This window comes from Sus scrofa, chromosome 8, assembly GCF_054392235.1.
Source record: "Sus scrofa isolate SSC_HxYL_T2T_F1_AM1 chromosome 8, Sscrofa_HxYL_maternal_Yorkshire_Landrace_v2.0, whole genome shotgun sequence".
Taxonomy (NCBI): domain Eukaryota; kingdom Metazoa; phylum Chordata; class Mammalia; order Artiodactyla; family Suidae; genus Sus; species Sus scrofa.
The window spans coordinates 132,180,001-132,196,413 of NC_139390.1; the positions used below are offsets into that span (position 1 = coordinate 132,180,001).

At 38.1% G+C, this 16,413-nt stretch overlaps 1 protein-coding gene across 2 annotated transcripts in view; it reads left to right on the forward strand.

Moving 5' to 3' along the window:
* LOC146401057 (uncharacterized) overlaps nt 1-16,413 on the forward strand; it is a 499,586-nt gene that overhangs the window by 231,554 nt on the left and 251,619 nt on the right. Inside the window, exon 6 of one of the 2 annotated variants that reach the window (XM_084973438.1) lies at nt 2,286-2,442. The gene's annotated coding sequence lies outside the window, so the exon portion shown is untranslated. Of the gene's footprint in view, nt 1-2,285; nt 2,486-16,413 lie in introns of those variants that run through there. The other variant, XM_084973441.1, reaches the window with a different exon arrangement.

Here is a 16,413-nt window from a genome sequence, read left to right on the forward strand (position 1 = left end):
AAAACAGAGTGAAAAACTCTTTGGATTATTGAATCATCAATCCTAATCTTTTACAAGATTGTGAACATGCTGGACTATGCACAAATAAACATGAGACCCCTTTTATGTAGGTTTCAGTAGTAATCCTATAGTTTAAGAATATCAAAGTGTAATGAGTTCATAATTGTAGTTAAAGTTAAATATTTAAAATACTTATAATACTTAAAATATTAAGTAATAATATTTTACCTGTTTTGCTGTAATAAATCTGTATAACTTTTTCATCACGAATACTTATCTATAAATATATACCTTGTTATACTATCTTAATACAATTTTAATATTGAAACTCAACAGACTGTTAGATCTTTGAAAAGGTTAGAACACTAGTGAATGTTAATGAGCTTTTAAAAAAATGACACCCTTCACACACGCAAAAGCAACGATCAACTGTATCTATAAGTTAGAGAAATATTGGAGTGGCAGACTGAAAACTGTGAGACATAATTTAAGAAGAAAATGAAGCTGAGAGTTCAAAAAGTTGATCTGGTCCTTTCTGCTGATGAAAAATTATCAAAAAACCATAGTAGCCATGCATATATTTTACTATTTTTCATTGTTTCTCGTTCAAGGCTGGAGTATTACTAACTCTACAATTTTTTGTCCATGTACAAACTAAGCATTATTTATTTAACTTGATAGAGCAGAAACAAAGGGTGTGCCCAGAGAATACTGCAATTCAGAGAACACCCTCCTCCCAGTGTGCTTGTAAATGCTCCCGCATTCTAGGAACTGCAGTTTGGGTGTGTACAGAGTGAGTCTCAATTGTTACAGTTATTAAGAATAAAATCAAATAGTTAGGGGCCCAACTTCCTGTAAATAAGAAGGCAACTCTATACTTCCATAAATATGATAGAACCACCATAAGGCTAAGGAAAGGAAAATGCTCAAATTTTGCCTTAAAATTTTTTTATTATTTTTGAATTTTCACATATGACTATATTTGAGCTTCTCATCCCTTTCAAAAATCTTGCTGTTTTTGACTCTCAGACATAAAGTGCAGCTTTCGTGAGAACTTTTCAGATCATTTTGTTACCTTTGGGATGGAGCTGAGATGGTTTCCAATTTCACGCAGCTCCAGAGCCCCGATCTTGTGGATCTGTGTGTGTGCCTGCACGTGTATGCCTGCCTGTGGGGGTAAAGAAGCAGCATGCCAGGCAGCATAAAACATTCACTGCAGAGAGGTCCTGAATCTGGTTTGGCAAATCAGGATGCCCCTGTGTAGGAGGGTATTACTTACACGAGCTGCAGCTGTTCTTGTGACTCGAACGTTAAACACATTGGCTAAGGAGATTCTGAAGCCAGTGATAAACAAGTGTCTCAAAGATACATCCATACAACAGCACATGTTTAGCCTTTGATGCACTACAATGGGTGTCCCACATCAGCTTTCTTCTTCTTCAGGTTTCCTGCAGCCCCCCTGACTGTCCCTGTCACCCAGTGCCAGATGGGAAGTGAGAGCTCAGCTGATCCACCTCTTTGTGGTGGAAACCCCCAGAGCTTCAGCTCCAGGCTACAGGTTACCGAAGCCGTCATGAAAAATTCAGAGCTGATATTAACAAGTCTGCTGAAAGTAAAGCGTGTGTCACATTATCTACCCTGCCTTTCAGTTAATACTAAAGCTACTGTCACCAGAAGAAGAACTGCAGACTTGCTGTGTTTGTGTTCAGGACTCTTTGGGTTGTTCTCTGTCGATTCAAAAATAAAAGAAAGATGCTGTAAAAAACAGAAGAGAGAAAGAGCAAACAGTTGAATCTCCGAGAATCCTAGAGAATGAGAAGTTGGTAGAGTGAGTGGGGAGCACGTAGCCTCCTAATACTTGGAGTGCAACACAGAAGTATTTGGCTGCAGGTCCAGCTCTGCAGCATCATTACATAATTAGACACGTTTACCCTTAATTATTTGCACATTGCTTCTACATTTCTCTTCTAATAAATCTATTTCATAAAAGTTCTTTTCATTAAAACATGAGCTGATAAAAATGTTGAATTTACTGAATACTAACTAGGTTCTAAGAACTGTTCTAAGCACTTTTTTAACCTCATTTGCTTCTCACAAAAAGCCAATTAAAGTAGCCATTATTTCTTATTAACACCATGTTACTGACTAGGAAACTGAGGCCCGGAAGGTCCATTGACTTTCCCTGGTCACATAGTAAGTGGCAGATTTAAACACAGGCAGTCTGCCTCCAGATGCTGTGTACTTAACCACTACTTTGTCCCTCCTGTCTGTTCGTTATATTTCAGAGGATGCAGGCAAACCCAAAGGCTACAGCACCACCACACTCCCTCCCCATATCTGCAGAGAACAACAACAACAGCATTTTACAGATGAAGTTGAAGTCCTCTTTGACCACCAAACTCAGTCCTTTTACCCTTGAATCTTCCGGATGCAACGAGGATGGTGAGTTTGGTGTGTGTTTTAAGCAAGAATTTTATATTAAAAATATGTATATAGTATGATATCACCCTATAAATTATTTCCACAGCTTTCTTTTTTCCTCAACATTTTTTTTTTTTGAGATTTAACCATAGTAAATAGAAAACTTTCCAAGGAAAGCCTTAAGAACTATGTGAGTTTGTGAGAATTTAACAAGAGAGAAAGAAAGAAAAAAAAAGTGATAACCCAGCCATAGGCTACAGTACATATATTACCCCATGAGCTGAATGGGATTTAATGGGAGCACATAGGAGGTCTTAGCATGAATGCAATGATTTAGTAGCTCGGCACACACATCAACCAACTGTCAAGCTCCTTTGATTCTCACCCCCCTTTCTAATGAAATGAGGGAGCCATACCTCATCAGAATCTTTAAAGAAAATAAGGAATCTCTTTACAATTCAGAGATTTTCTTTATTTTCAAAATATACTCCTTTAGGTTCCTGTCGGATCATAAAGTCATCCTTAAAATTTCTCCAGGGTTAAAAATGTTGCGCGGCTCTAACGTGATCGTATAGACAGTTTGAAGACATGAAACTAAGTTATTGTGAAGCTTTCATAGTGAAGTTTCCAAATAGCTGAGAACATAGGCGAGTTTTCACTTTACTTCCGACAGATAGAAACTAACATATCATGGAAGAAAATATTATATGAATTGACTATTCATGATTTGACCACAACCCAACCCTCTTAGTAATCTAAGCAAGAGCTATTTAGTTGTAAAAGATCAGAACATTATCTGGGACTCGTCATTCTTGGTCTAACCCTTTCGCTGCTCTGAAACACAGTCTTTAAAGATAGGGATGAGAAGGGGGGATGGGAAAGATAAGCAGAGTAATTCAGATATCAATAGATAATATGATTATCCTTCTCTAGCATGTGTGAGTTTTATTAGCATAAATAAGTGCTGTGTAATGAAAATATTTTTACCAGAAAACCATTTTAAGATTTAATTTGTGCTAGTTATTCTCATTTATTTGAAATTCACCATTCGAAGGCCAAGAATAGGATTTACTTGTGTTAACACTGGAGTTTTACGTACAGGTACCTCTTCAATTTCAAAATTGAAATAGTTGCAATATGTCTGATTTTAACAGAATTTCTGGTTAGTTTCAGGAGCCATGGAGATCTGTAGTCATAGATCTCACGCTAGTTTTCTCAGAATCAAATAAGCAATGATGCCACAATTACAATTAAAAAAGGAAACTTTAATATTGTTTTACTGTCATTGTGTGTGTTTTTACCCCCATTTAATTATCAGCATTTGTACTTCCTGATAGTGTACTAGTGAGTGAGAGTTATTCAGGTGCAATCTTAAACTCTAATAAGTAAATGGAAAAGAACTTCTTTCTTTTCTTTTCTTCATCTGTGGACAGTTTTCAGTTACCCTAATACTGAGCAAAATTAGCAGGATGGTCATTTTAAATATCATTTGAAAATACATTAAGTAGACAGTAATCTCTTATCTGAATCTACCAGCTGAATGTTTCTGCACTTTGTCTAACTTCTGGGAGGTTAACTTAAACAACATAGCTTCTGCTTTCAAGATTTGTCATTTGAGAATAATTCTAACCCATATCCAGAACCAGTTGTGATAGGCATTGTTTTATCTTTTGTTTCATGACAGTCAACACTGAAGATTTGTATTTTATTTATAAATTTAGTTGCTAAGATGACTTCCATTCCCTGAAGCATTCAATATTTTAATTTATCCTAGTGGACTATAAATTACCTGAGGACAGCTAGGAACAGTGCTTCTTGTGCACTAAGTAGGTGCTTAGTAAATTTTTAGATCTCAGAGAATTCGATTTAACCCAGAATTTATATTTATGGTTTAAATCAAACTTATTTAAATTTATAGTTTATATTATCTTTATATTCTAAATCAGCACTAATAGCTGTGTAATTTTCAAATTAAAATTTCTAGGGAGTTTCTGTTGTGGCTCAGCATAAGAACCCGACTAGTGAATTCCCAATGTGGCTCAGTGGAAATGAACCCAACTAGTATCCATGAGGATGTGGTTTTGATCCCTGGCTTTGATCAGTGGGTTAAGGATCCTGCATTGCCATGAGCTGTGGTGTAGGTTGAAGAGGAGGCTTGGATCCCACATTGTTGTGGCTGTGGTGTAGGCTGGCAGCAGTAGCTCCAATTCAACCCCTAGGCTGGAAACTTCCATATCCCGCAGGTATAGCCCTAAAAAGAAAAAAATCACCCCCAAAATGAAATTTTTACAGTTCATTTGCAGACTTTAGAGTTTTTCTAGCTTTCAGGTAACCAACATAGAATAGGTAGGCAATGTTGACAATGTTATGTGATAAATCACAAACCTTGAACTTGAGTTCATTCTCAGAACTTGTACTTACAGATATTAGTTCTTCTTACCCAAATTGCACCTCCGTGAAGAACCGGCACAACTTTCTACTTTTTAGATGGAAAAGCAAGAACACAGAGAAGTTCAGAAACTTGTTTAGTATCACATGTTCACTCCCCTGGAACCTGTATAGATTTAATGTTAAATGTTTTAATCCATATTCATATACTAGAGCTGGATTACATCTCCAATACACACAAATATGGGAACTTGGGAGAAAAATGGTCTTGTTGGGGTTTAGTTTTATTATCAATACAACAGCCAGCTTTCTGCTACTAAAACAAATGTTTGAAAGAATTATCTGGATAATCAATATACTTATTAACTCTTTTTTTTTCTGTGAAGGCAGATGTTTACTGTAATTCTTAAGCTTTGGAAGTGGCCTTCAGAGATCAGGACAGAGTGTGGTTATCCAACATATTTGCAACATATAGTACAATCTAGTGGAGGAAAAGGTGAATTAGGACCCATACTTTGAAGCAGAGTTAAATGAGACAGTCTGGCAGTTGGAGACCAGGCTCAAGCCCGTTTTCTGAAGTCATTTCATTCCAATAGAGGTTGAAAACAAACATGTTATTTTATAGCTCTAATTCCCTATTTTAACGTATGTCATCAGCCAAAAATTACATGTAAACAAGATTGTTTTATCCTATGATTGGTTGTCAAAACCCTGGTAGAAGAAGGCCATAGCTACTGAGAATTCATAGGAACATTGTTGTCCAACTTTGTGAAAAATGAGCCAACTGGTTGCCGTTAAAAGGATCTACTTGTATGTGTATTACCTACAACCTGATATTGAAGTGACCATGGAGATCACTAAAGTGAAGAACATGACAAAAAAATGTTGCTGTCTCTCTTATTTTGTATAACCATGTTCACAGAAAAAATTCTAAATGCATTTCAGCGGCATAGAAATTATATCAGAGATCTCTTTTTTTTAAATTTATGTTAATTTTGTTGTTTGTATGGTCATTTGATTTTTCTTTCCTCTTTTTTTTTTTTAAATGAAAACCAGGTTTTCCAAAAAGATAAGTGAGATAACTGTGCATGAAATCTCTGGACTCACCACTGGCCTTTAAAACAAAGCAATTTTCAGGAGTTCCCAGCATGGTTCAGTGGTCACAAACCCAACTAGTATCCATGAATATGTGGGTTTGATTCCTGGTCTCGCTCAGTGGGTTAAGGATCCGGTGTTGCTGTGAGCTGTGGTGTAGATTGTAGATGGGGCTTGGATCCTGTGTTGCTGTGGCTGTAGCGCAGGCCGGCAGGTGCAGCTCTGATTAGACCCCTAGCCTGGGAACTTGGGTATGCCACCCCTGCGGCGCTAAGAAGCAATAATAATAATAATAATAATAATAATAGTAAAACAAAATAAAACAAAGCAGTTTTCAGAACAGTTTTAGACTGACAGTAATATTGAGCAGATGACACAGAGGTTTCCAAATATCCCAATCCGCATACATGCATAGACTCCTCAATTATAAATATACTCCCACCGAAGTGGTATTTGATAAACCTATATTCACACATCATAATCACCCCAAATCCATAGTTAATATTATGCTTCACACGTGGTGGTGTCCACTCTCTGGGATTGGAAGAGTATATAATGATTTATACCCATCATTATAGTGTCATGCAGAGAATTTTCACTGCCTTAACAATTCTGTCTTAACAACCAGAGAGAACCCTTAGATGATGGTTTGTACTAATGAAAATAGGAGCTAGAAGAAAAGCTTCCTATTGAAGTTTTTCACTTGTAACTAAAATAGTCTCCCTTTTTTTCCCTTTTAGATTACATATCTAGTTTTTAAAAGAATGCTTAAATATTACTTTGGTATAATCTCTTTGATGACACCATTGAGTCCAATTGCAATGAATAAGCCACAAAAGGTTATTAAACTTTTATTTTTCCAAAAATTTCCATGATGCATCTCACATTCTGCTGTCGAATGCTGGCACGATTAACTTAATGACACCGATTAATAATTCATTGACTTTTTAAGTTAAGCCTGTGACCATTATGAATGACACCCATTTTTAGAATTTTCCAAGTCTTTATTTTCTTACTGCCTAATCTTTTCCTAACATGGTCCTGGGAGTTTTCCTATTCCTTTACTGTTTATTGATAAGTGATACTGTTTATTAATCAGTGAGCTATAGAACTTCCTTTCCTGGTTTTACTACCTTTCCACCGGAAATGCCATTTCTAGCTCCTTTCACTGCCTTGAGTTTATATTCCTTGGGATAAAGTACAAATTTGGGGGGAAAATAGATATATGAAAATGAAATAACATTAATATTGAAGCTAGTGCTTTTATCTTAAAAATTCCCAAAACATCAATGTAACCAATGGAACAGTATTTCTCACAATCAAACAAAAGTTTCCACCCATGCAGGGGTGGATACAGAGGCTAGAAAGAGACTGAAAGACTAGAAGAAATGGTAGGAACAAAGGACTTTCATTGTAAAGGTCTTTCATTGTGTGAGAACAGGTAGTGAGTATAGAGAGGTAAAACGTTGAGAGTTCCAAATTTTTGAGAAAGACCAGAGCTGACAAGATGGAGGGTAAGCACTGGGAATGAGTGGAAATTAAGGTCATTGAAAATGCAGAGCTGTGGACCTCGTCTGGGTGTTTGGATGAATCATGACCATCAGTGCATAAATCCTGATTATCTCTTGCTTGAAGTGACTGTCAGAGTTAGGACTGCAACTCAGTCCGGCTCTAGAGCCTTCATAAGGATGAGGCAGTGATGCTATGATATCAGCAGTGGGGAATCTGGATAAGGATAAACACCTCTTGTCCTGTTGCTCATAGAAGATGAGAAAATGAGCTTCCTGGCATTCCCGTCGTGACTCAGTAGTTAACAAATCTGACTAGGAACCATGAGGTTGCCGGTTCAATCCCTGGCCTTGCTCAGTGGGTTAGGGATCTGCCGTTGCCGTGAGCTGTGGTCATAGACGCAACTCGCATCTGGTGTTGCTGTGGCTCTGGCGTAGGCTGGCGGCTACAGCTTCAGTTTGACCCCTAGTCTGGGAACCTCCATATGCTGCAGGAGCGGGCCTAGAAAAAGGCATAAAGACAAAAAGAAAGAAAGAAAGAAAGAAAGAAAGAAAGAAAGAAAGAAAGAAAGAAAGAAAGAAAGAAAGAAAGAAAGAAAGAAAGAAAGAAAGAAAGAAAGAAAGAAAATGAGCTTCCCTGCTGGAGGAAGATGCAGAGATGTCCTTGGTGCCTAGTTACAGTCCAGATAAGTCATCCTGCGAAGATATTGAGAAAATAGGGGAATTTATCTACAACAGAAGGAAGATTTGGAAAGTTTTAAAAAAATCGTTGGAAAGAAGGATGTAACGATGATAATGAAATCAAGGGCAGACTGTATATATTTTTTGCTTTCCCATGAAACAGAAAAAGAGGAAAAGAAGAGGAAAAAGAAAGTGGAATGGAGAGAACAGAAAGACAAGTGCGAGGAAAAGGGGGAACAAGTCTCGAGAGCTGTGTGCAGTTCACAGGAAAACCAATTTTAAACAAACGCAAACTCAAATATATTTTATTTACATGAATATCATGAACATCTAACTTGCCACCTCAGAGTCGCCAAAGCACATCTCAAAGCTCTTTTTTTCCTGGCCCCTGAGAAGCTGGTACATCACCTGGACAGCTTTGTGGTCAGTAGTAATACACAGTTCACTTTCTTTTTTTCTTTTTCTTTCTTTCTTTCTTTTTTCTTTTTTTTTTTTTTTTTTTTTTTTTTTGCTTTTTAGGGCCACACAGAGGCATATAGAGGTTCCCAGGCTAGGGGTCCAATCGGAGCTACAGATGCTGGCCTACCCCACAACCACAGCAACACAGGATCCAAGCCACATCTGCGACCTACACCACAGCTCACGGCAACTCCAGATCCTTAGCCTACTGAGCAAGGCCAGGGATTGAACCTGGGTCCTCATGTTTGCTGGTCAGATTCGTTAACCGCTAAGCCATGAGGGGATCTCTGGTTCACACTTTTGAGATTTTGCATATGATACATGATAAGTCTTCAATAACATTTGTCCAATCTGAATCTGAATACCGCTGGATTCCACTTTTTGTTTACTTTTTTATTTGGGGAATTGCAATAAGGAAGTGAAAGTGAAGAAGGGGGTAGGAAGTTGGAAAAGGGTAGGGCAGTAAAAGGGAAGACCAGAGCTGATTGTGACAGATTCTCACCTGATTCTGCAGTGCACTCCATTGCCGCATAAAGCATAGCACAATTTGACTGAAAGAAAACATAAAAACAAAGACATAATTATGCACTACAGACCCCTTCACCACAATATGCCTTAGGTGGAAATGCTGAGTTTCAGAAAGAAAATGATTTATCAAGATTGGCTCAATGGTTATGAACCCAACTAGTATCCATGAGGACACAGGTTCGATCCCTGGTCCTGCTCAGCGGGTTAAGGATCCAACATTGCCATGAGCTGTGGTGTAGATCGAAGACATGGCTAGGATCCTGCGTTGCTGTGGCTATGGTGTAGGCTGGCAGCTGTAGCTCTGATTTGACCCCTCGACGGGGAACTTCCATATGCTGTGGGTGCGGCCCTAAAAAGACAATAAATTATGAATGAATGAATGATTGGAATTCACTCAGAAAGAGGTATATTGCTTAGCCTTCCATAGGACGAAGGACAGCCCTTCTAGTAATGTACTGCTCAAACCATAACATACCTTTGAAACCTCTGTGTCTATCAGTGGATGAATGAATAAAGAAGATGTGGTATATGTGAAAAGAGAAAAAGAGAGAGATTGGAATTCGCTTCCTATACCCAGATGAATGCCTCTTTACTTGAGAGGGAAATAGAGGTGCTGGAATCATCCTGTGCTTCCAGAAATTTCACAATGTGGCCTCCCCATCTACTGCCTTTGTCTTATAGCAGCTCTTATGGGTGGAGCAGGACTCTCCCCACAAAGCAGGTGACAGGGACCAGCGTGACTGATCAGAGCCCTGAATTCCCTTGGCCACAAGGATTGGTTTGTCAATCAAGTGACTCAAGCAGAGCCTCTCAAAACTTCCCCAGGACTTTACTGAGAAAATGTGAAGGAGAGATTTCCTCTTCTCTGAGATTGCTAGCTTAAGGCTGACATAAAACTAGAGCTGCCAAGTCATTTAGAAAATAAAGAATATTTCAGAGACGTAAAAGAATAGGGTGAAAATGTAGGAAGATGGAAACTGAGGCTGGAAGAATAGGCAGATTTCTGATTAACTGTAAAGCATTTATGTGATAAACAGAAAGATTGTTTAGTTCTTTAGATGTGAAATTTGAGGGAGAAGATGATAATTGACGGATCAGAATCTGAAAAATTGAGATGGGATCTAGAATATGGGTGGAAAGAGTTAATTTTTTCTTTAATTACTTCCCAACCACATTTAATTTTCATCTCCTGATGCCTCTGTTAAATTGACCAGGCTGTCTTATTTTAAATTCTAAAAACTGGTAATTTTTGAAAGACCTTTTCATGAGAACCCAATTTTCAGATAATGATTTTCCAGCTTTTTGACATAACGATAGTAGATAAGAAAGAATTATATGCATTTCCATATACCCTAGCTCAGATTCACAAACATATAATTTCAATGAAATCATAAGCAATTATTGCAGCAAATAATTTTAAACACTAAATTGTAGGCTTTTTATGACCAAAGGAACACTTCATTTACATTTTCATTAACTTTTCACTTACATTTTTGATGTATTTTAAAAATCACATTGTCTGCTTAAGAATATTAGTAGCCTTGGAGTTTCCATTGTGGCTCAGTGGTTAATGAATCCAACTAGGAACCATGAGGTTGGGGATTCGATCCCTGGCCTCGCTCAGTGGGTTAAGGATCTGGCATTGCCATGAGCTGTGGTGTGGGTTGCAGACGCGGCTTGGATCCCGCATTGCTGTGGCTGTGGTGTAGGCCAGTGGCTACAGCTTCAATTTGACTCCCAGCCTGGGAACCTCCATATGCCGTGGGAGTGGCCCAAGAAAAAGGCAAAAAGATGAAGAAAAAAAAAAAAGAATATTGGTAGCCTTTACTTTCAATCTTAAGATTAGAGTTTTATTTTACATTGATTTCACTCTGGTCACTTTTGTCTTTATAAATTAAACCTAGAAGTAATCAAAGTGCTTCACTCCTGAAATATGTGGTAAACATTTATCTCTATTAATAGGTAATATTTTTGTTAGGCTTCACTGATCAGCTGAGATCTCAAGCAAAACCTGTTTTTGTCACTACTCCTTTGCTTTAGATGTTTTCTTTTAATTTTTATAAATATTTATTTGAATGCCATGCATACTTTCTGCTTTCAGGTGTAGTAAATATGATGGATAATATAAATAATATACTATGGATTATATATGTACATAATCCATTATATATATACTATGGAGTGAGTACTATATGAAGTCTTGGCCTATATAGTGTCAAAATATACTTTTCCTGATATTTCCTTTAAATTGAAAGGGAATTTATCTTTGTGGCAATTTACATATTGAGTCAGTAATATTGACATTTTGTGACAGTCCAGTATGTTTTTTAAAACTGACATACATTTAGAGAAAAGTAGAAATAAATATGAAATTAATGCATATGTATGGCTTTAAACACAGTGTGCACACATCACATGTGTTCGGTTAGGATTTTATTAACTAACCCAAAGAATATTGCTGCACTTAGTTTGTTGATGTTCAAAAAGTCAAGAGACACACCTTTAGAGTTCACCTCGATATAAACACAAATGTTTTGCTCCTGGCATAAACCTACAAGATATAATTCAGCTATGGTAAATTTATGTCAAATGACAGTCACATAGATCATTGGCCAAAAAGAGCACCAGTCCAAGGAAGAAAATCCAATACTGAAACTAAAGTCTATTAAAATAATCTTATCTAAATTGCAGAAACAAAGATTACAGTGTGCACTTTACATAAGAAGTTGAAGTCATCCCTAATCTTACCAACAATGAAAGCTCTTGACCCGAGCCTGTGCTTTGTTCGTACCCTCCCTTCCTTCTCAGCTCCCTTGGTGCCTGAACACACAACAAATCATTAGCAGAAAGAAAGATAAAGCTTAGAACATTTAATGTCTAGGCAATAGAAATGATGGTTAAGCACCGGAGGGCTATCCTTAAAGTTTTCCCGACACTGGTTGTTGTTTAATCTCAGAATAGTTTCTATGGGGATAGGATTAAACAGAAGCACACAGAGTTACAAAATGCAGGAAAAAACTAAATGCCTTTATAACTGTGCTCTCAAAAACACCACGTAATTACATTGTTTTGGAATAAAGAAGAAATATAAGGAGATCGAATTTGAAATACACATGAGAATTCTGGAACAACTTGGACTGGTGATCTTAAAACCCAAGAGTTGTCTTTGTTCTTTAATTGACTCCTTCACGGATGAGGGAAAACTCAGCCTCTCATCCCTGCTGTTTGACACCTCCGTGAGCTTTTGTGCCTTTTAGCAATGTTCTTCAAGCTGGCAGAAAAACTGAGCAACACTCAGTTAAAGAAGAAGAAACTAAATTCTGTGCCCCTGTCTCCCAGGGATCAGCAATAGATGCATACACAATGAGTGTGGCGTGGGGTCTAAATCAATGGTGCTGTTGCCAATTACTAGTGCTCAGTCTCAATATTGATCTTGACCAAACCACAGATGAAGCTTCCTCTTTTAAAATTTCAGCCTTTCTATTTTAGGGTGGGCTCAGGGTAGAGATTTTGAAAAATGGCAGGATAAAAGACAATGAGTTGTCAAGTCAGTGATGTGGGTTTTGCCCTTCAGTAAAAACTGGCAGCCTAGAACTCCAGCTTTTCATTTGCATGTAGCCTTGTCCTTTACAGCCCTTGAAGACTTGCTGGCCTCTTCCTCTCCATCACCTTCTCTTTACCTCCAACGTAAAATGAACTATAGCTCATAGTTCTAATAAGGATTTAATTTAAGCTCTTTAAAGATGAGTAGGAGTATGTTATTTTTTTTTAACAGTATAAACATCTGATATAGAATAAAATGACTTCTTCCTCAAAGAAATAATCTTCTGTATAAGAGAAAATTCCAGTTTGAATGTAGGACAGTATAACTAAAATATGTACATATAGTGCTTTACAGTTTACAGAGTATTTGTACACACACAATCCCATTTAATTTTTACAAGAATGTTAAGACCTAGTTAAGGCTGGTATTATGAGCCTGATTTTACAAAAGAGAAAACTGAGGTCCACAAAAATTAAGTAAACTGCCAGACGTTATTCAGCTGGTAAGTATATATCATGAATTTAGGGACTCAAACCCAGGTCTCTGCCTCCAAGTCAACGTTCTTCCACTGTGTTATGGAAGTCTCCTAGAAAGGCCTACTTTATCCTATTTTATTTAATATATCTGTTTTCATTCATATGACTCCTTTTTCCATAAGCTGAAAACAAAACAGTTCCTTTAAAAAAAAAAAAAAGAAAGAAAGGCCAAGTCCTGGTCTACATTTTAGAAAAATTTTTCCTGTAAAGCTTTATATAGGGGGCACCAAGGGATACACAATGTCCTCAACATTATCAGGATTCGTCAGTGGGTCTTAAACCCTTGATTAAATCAAAGGACTCACCATCGGAGTACAACTCAATAAAATGAATAAATGAACTTGAAGAGAAGTCAAAACACTATTACCCAAGTAGGCAGCTTCTACTGACCTTACTTAGTCCAAGGGTAAGATCGTAGATAAGCCTGAGAGTATAGCTGTTTTAGCCAAGTGACGTTTGTAGTAAGACTCATTTTATTGTAAGGGACAGAAATTAAACTCAAATTGTTTAGACAAAAATGGACTAGAAAGAGTTTATGTGGGCAAATTGTGTCAAGAACATGCAGAATTAAGAATTTGAATATCATAGTGACTCTCTCTCTCCCCTTTTCTGTATTTCCTCTGTATTTATCTATGTGTTGGCTTCACTCTCTGAGATCAATTGCCTTCTCTTATGGGAGACATAGCTACAAACAGTTGTGAAGCTCCTTCTCAATTGCTCCTTTCTGGGAGAAGAAAGAACTCCAAGCCAGACGTACTACTCTGTTTTAAAAAGGCAGAGACCTGCTGTATAGCACTGGGAACTATATCTAGTCACTTATGATGGAGCATGATGGTGGATAATGTAAAAAAAGACTGTATATATGTATGTGTGATTGGGTCACTTTCCTGTACAGTAGAAAATTGACAGAACACTGTAAACCAACTAATGGGGAAAAAGAAAAATCATCAAAAAATTTTTAAAAAAGGCAGAGAAGAATACTGAAATGACCTAGATTTTGCACATGCCTTTCTCTAAAGCAAATCACTGTAAGACAGTATTTAACTACTGCGATTGGTCTAGTTTGAGTCAGGTGCTCACCTCTGGCCCAATAATTAAAGTCAGGAGATTGGGTGAAATAAAACGATGGGAATTCCTATTTGAATCCTGGAGTTTCTCAAGGGTCTGGAGGAGAAGTTTTCCTCCTCCGCCAAAAGGAAGGAGAAACTCTGGGTTAAAGAAGTAATGAATATAAATGCCAGTCATACCTTAATTTTTAAAAATATTGGTGTTCCCACTGTGGTGCAATGGGATCGGTGGCATCTTGGGAGTGCTGGGACGCAGGTTCGATCCCTGCCTGGCACAGCGGGTTGAGGACCCACTGTTGTGGCAGCTGTGACTTAGGTCGAAACTTCACCTCAGATCTGATCTCTGGCCCAGGAACCCCATGTGCTATGGGGCGGCAGGCGGCCAAAAAAAAAGTGTTAAAAAAACAAGCAATGGATGTCCCACTACAAGTCTTAAGAATATTCTCAAGTAGTTTTTCCCAGCTATGTTTACCTGGAACAAATAACTTGTTAAATTTTTTAGCTTTATTTTTGTTAAGGTGAGGAACTATCATTAGTTTATTAATTTCACGAGGTTCCCCAAAAGATTTAGGGTGCACCAAAGATAATTTATTACCATCTGAAAACAGTAAATCCTGACCTAGAAGCTGCTTTATTTTAGAAAGTAGAGGAGTAGACTCTCTGGTGAGATGATCCAGGTTTGCATCCTGGCTCTATCACTTACAAGCTGTATGACTTCAGGCAAGTTATTTAACCTCTTGGTGCTTCAATTATGTGATTTGTGAAATATAGAAATTCGGTAGCTCCTACCTCAGAGGGTTGTTGTGAGGCTTCTATGAACTTAAACCAGAAAGTCATTAGAACAGTGGTATGCAGTAGGTGCCCAATAAATACTCACTACTGTTATTTTTATTAGAATGCAAGAGTTAAGGCCCCAATTTCTCCCTTGAGGCAGAATTTGGCCTTGATGAATGTTTTATCTTCTTGACCATGCTGGGCAGCCTGGGTCATGATAGCCAAAGCCCAAGACCATTCTGAGATGATTCAAACTTGAGGAAAATCATACTGTGTGCTCAGATTTCTACTCATCCCAATACTGTTAGGTAGTGACAATTTTTTTTTTTTTTTTTTTTTTTTTTGTCTTTTTGCCTTTTCTAGGGCCACTTCCCACGGCACATGGAGGTTCCCAGGCTAGGGGTCCAATCAGAGCTGTAGCCACCGGCCTACACCAGAGCCACAGCAACGTGGGATCCAAGCCGTGTCTGCGACCTACACCACAGCTCACAGCAACGCTGGATCCCCAACCCACTGAGCAAGACCAGGGATCAAACCCACAACCTCATGGTTCCTAGTCGGATTCGTTAACCACTGCGCCACGACGGGAACTCCTAGGTAGTGACAATTTTATCAAAGTTAAGGGAGACAGAAGAGACATAATTCCAACCTTACCCTCTCTGATATTAAATGAAAGTTTTACTATGGATATATGGATTGATTTGTGTCTGTGTAAGGATTGATGTTTGTGTATGGATTGATTATATGCATATTCACTTTTGGCCATTTTTTCATCTTCTGAAAAAAATACTTTTCCCCTACTGGCTGCTTCCCTGAGTGTGCTCATCGTGGCTAACAGGCTGTCTGAAGTCTGGCTTCCTTTCTTCCCAGCAAAGTACATGTACCCTACCAGTAATCAACTTCAAATATGGTGTCCATCCTGCTATAAACTGAAAATCCTGCAGTTAAAAATAGCTGACCGTGAATGTTAACATATGTCAATAATTAGTCAACATCAGTCATATCCTCTGATTTCATTTTCAAGTGTTTCTGAATTCCACTATTTTTCTTTTTTTTGTTTTTGTTTTTGTCTTTTCCAGGGCCACACCCACAGCATATGGAGGATCCCAGGCTCGGGTCGAATCGGAGCTGTAGCACCGGCCTTGGCCAGAGCCATAGCAACACAGGATCTGAGCAGAGTCTGCAGCTTACACCACAGCTCACGGCAACGCCGGATCCTTAACCCACTGAGCAAGGGCAGGGATCGAACCCGCAACCTCATGGTTCTTAGTCGGATTCGTTAACCACTGAGCCATGACGGGAACTCTCTCTACTATTTTTCGACATAAACACTTTTGCTTTGTCTATTATTTCGATGCTTCCTTCTACCTCCGCTCTACTCCCACAGGAAATCATGATGGTTAAAGTATGTA